Raw genomic sequence first — 4,170 nt, forward strand, 5'->3', positions numbered from 1 at the left:
TATATCTGGTATTATATCTGGTATTATATCTGGTATTATATCTGGTATTATATCTGGTATGGTATTATATCTGGTATTATATCTGGTATTATATCTGGTATGGTATTATATCTGGTATTATATCTGGTATGGTATTATATCTGGTATTATATCTGGTATGGTATTATATCTGGTATTATATCTGGTATTATATCTGGTATGGTATTATATCTGGTATTATATCTGGTATTATATCTGGTATGGTATTATATTGTATTATATCTGGTACTATATCTGGTATTATATCTGGTATTATATCTGGTATTATATCTGGTATTATATCTGGTATTATATCTGGTATGGTATTATATCTGGTATGGTATTATATCTGGTATTATATCTGGTATTATATCTGGTATGGTATTATATCTGGTATGGTATTATATCTGGTATGGTATTATATCTGGTATTATATCTGGTATGTATTTATATCTGGTATTATATCTGGTATTATATCTGTACTATATCTGGTATTATATCTGGTATTATATCTGGTATGGTATTATATCTGGTATTATATCTGGTACTATATCTGGTATTATATCTGGTATTATATCTGGTATTATATCTGGTATTATATATGGTATTATATATGGTACTATATCTGGTATTATATATGGTATTATATATGGTACTATATCTGGTATTAATATCTGGTATTATATATGGTATTATATATGGTATTATATATGGTATTATATATGGTATTATATCTGGTATGGTATTATATCTGGTATTATATCTGGTATTATAGCTAATCTCCTTTGACAGGACGCTGAGAGAAAATACTACTGTTCAAGAGCTCAGGGATTGCTGAAAAAACATGACAATCTCAACTTTTTTTCCCCACACAAATATTTATCTTAATATTATACAAAATGTTAAATATATATTTTGATAGATCAAAGTATCAGCTATCACACCATGTACAGTGGGGCAAAAAAGTATTTAGTCAGCCACCAGTTGTGCAAGTTCTCCCACTTAAAAAGATGAGAGAGGCCTGTCATTTTCATCATAGGTACACTTCAACTATGACAGACAAAATGAGAAGAAAAAAAATCCAGAAAATCACATTGTAGGATTTTTAATGAATTTATTTGCAAATTATGGTGGAAAATAAGTATTTGGTCACCTACAAACAAGCAAGATTTCTGGCTCTCACAGACCTGCAACTTCTTCTTTAAGAGGCTCCTCTGTCCTCCACTCGTTACCTGTATTAATGGTAGTACACCAGTCTCAGGTTTAGCCTGACCTCTAGTGGTTATGAGTGGTAGTACACCAGTCTCAGGTTTAGCCTGACCTCTAGTGGTTATGAGTGGTAGTACACCAGTCTCAGGTTTAGCCTGACCTCTAGTGGTTATGAGTGGTAGTACACCAGTCTCAGGTTTAGCCTGACCTCTAGTGATTATGAGTGGTAGTACACCAGTCTCAGGTTAAGCCTGACCTCTAGTGGTTATGAGTGGTAGTACACCCGTCTCAGGTTTAGCCTGACCTCTAGTGGTCATGAGTGGTATGGCCTATTTCTTTACTGCCAATGCTTCCTATGGAGCATCTTGGGTTCTTCAACCTGATGACTATTCTGTAGGGACTTGGTGAGAGTCAAGAGGCATTGTTCAAGAGGTTCTGATAGACTCCGCCACAACATATTTAATCAAAATCACATTTTTTATTCATCACAATATTTACAAACAGTAGAATGAAACAAAAATGTATAAAATGAGTCGATACGATACAGCAGCAACAGTGATTAATAGGAGTTTATCTGGTACAGCAGGAAGACAATTTGTCAGTGGAAGAACAATGGAGTGGCTGTTGAATTGACTCAGTTTAAAGAAAAATCTACCTATAGCTGAAAGGAAAGAAGAACCCTGACCTCACAGATGCATGTGTCTGTGTCTCTGTGGGAGGGAAGGGGGGTCCCTCTTAGTTCCACAACAACCAGTCCCTCTTAGCTCCACAACAACCAGTCCCTCTTAGTTCCACAAAAACCAGTCCCTCTTAGTTCCACAACAACCAGTCCCTCTTAGTTCCACAACAACCAGTCCCTCTTAGTTCCACAGCAACCAGTCCCTCTTAGTTCCACAGCAACCAGTCCCTCTTAGTTCCACAGCAACCAGTCCCTCTTAGTTCCACAACACCAGTCCCTCTTAGTTCCACAACAACCAGTCCCTCTTAGTTCCACAACACCAGTCCCTCTTAGTTCCACAGCAACCAGTCCCTCTTAGTTCCACAACAACCAGTCCCTCTTAGTTCCACAACAACCAGTCCCTCTTAGTTCCACAGCAACCAGTCCCTCTTAGCTCCACAACAACCAGTCCCTCTTAGCTCCACAACAACCAGTCCCTGTTAGCTCCACAACAACCAGTCCCTCTTAACTCCACAACAAACCAGTCCCTCTTAGCTCCACAGCAACCAGTCCCTCTTAACTCCACAGCAACCAGTCCCTCTTAACTCCACAGCAACCAGTCCCTGTTAGCTAAGACAGTACGTTCCCAATAAAACCATAATTCCACCTTGACATTATGGGGTAGATCAGTGACAAAACAATCTTCAGTTCAATCCATTTCAAATTCAGGCTGGAAACACAACACAACATTAGGATAAAGTCAACGGGTGTGAAGGCACAGAGTGAACAAAACATTAAGAACACCTGCTCTTTCCATGACAGACTGACCAGGTGAAAGATATGATCCCTGATTGATGTCACCTGTTGAATCCACTTCAATCAGTGTAGATGAAGGGGAGGAGACCTGGTTAAAGAAGGAGTTTTAAGCCTTGAGGCATGGATTGTGTATGGGTGTCATTTAGAGGGTGAATGGGAAAGACAAAAGATTTAAGTGTCTTTGAACGGGGTTTGGTAGTAGGTGCCAGGCACACCGGTTTGTGTCAAGAACTGCAACGCTGCTGGGTTTTTCACACTCAACAGTTTCCCGTGTGTATCAAGAATTGTCAACCACCTAGAGCAGTTTCAGCCAACTTGACGCAACTGTGGGAAGCATTGGAGTCAACATGGGCCAGCATCCCTGTGGAACACTTTCAACACCTTGTAGAGGGGGGTGGAGCAACTCAAAATTAGGAAGCTGTTCTTGATGTTTTGTTCACTCAATATAGATTGTAAAGTAGAGTACATTCCCTGAACAAAAGCAGGATCTAGATTATACAGCTCTATCTGAACAGATGCTGCTAAACCTAAAGAGTCAGTCCATTTGATTCTTGATGACAGTCCCTGATGCAGCTAAGCCTAAAGAGTCAGTCCATTTGATTCTTGATGACAGTCCCTGATGCAGCTAAGCCTAAAGAGTCAGTCCATTTGATTCTTGATGACAGTCCCTGATGCAGCTAAGCCTAAAGAGTCACTCCATTTGATTCTTGATGACAGTCCCTGATGCAGCTAAGCCTAAAGAGTCACTCCATTTGATTCTTGATGACAGTCCCTGATGCAGCTAAGCCTAAAGAGTCACTCCATTTGATTCTTGATGACAGTCCCTGATGCAGCTAAACCTAAAGAGTCAGTCCATTTGATTCTTGATGACAGTCCCTGATGCAGCTAAGCCTAAAGAGTCACTCCATTTGATTCTTGATGAAAGTCCCTTTGATTCTTACACAGTGAATGATTGAAACATGATGACAGTCCCTTTTCATAGAAAGGTATGTTGGAGTCTGTTTGCCAGTTTAGTTGGGAGTTAGTTGTCCCGGTACTAACTCCAGGCCCTCCACATGATAGCCTGTTCTCAGATCTTCATGTGATGTCTAGCCAACTCCTAACGTCCATAAGAGTTGAGACAGCACAGGCATATCTGGGACCAGGCTATCCACAGGGCCCCAGCCAGGACCCTTCCCTTCCCACAGTCTATCCACAGGGCCCCAGCCAGGACCCTCCCTCCCACAGTCTATCCACAGGGCCCCAGCCAGGACCCTTCCCTTCCCACAGTCTATCCACGGGGCCCCAGCCAGGACCCTTCCCTTCCCACAGTCTATCCACAGGGCCCAGCCAGGACCCTTCCCTTCCCACAGTCTATCCACAGGGCCCCAGCCAGGACCCTTCCTTCCCACAGTCTATCCACAGGGCCCCAGCCAGGACCCTTCCCTTCCCTTCCCACAGTCTATCCACAGGGCCCCAGCCAGGACCCT

Source organism: Oncorhynchus kisutch, linkage group LG7, assembly GCF_002021735.2.
Source record: "Oncorhynchus kisutch isolate 150728-3 linkage group LG7, Okis_V2, whole genome shotgun sequence".
In the NCBI taxonomy this organism is placed as follows: Eukaryota; Metazoa; Chordata; class Actinopteri; order Salmoniformes; family Salmonidae; genus Oncorhynchus; species Oncorhynchus kisutch.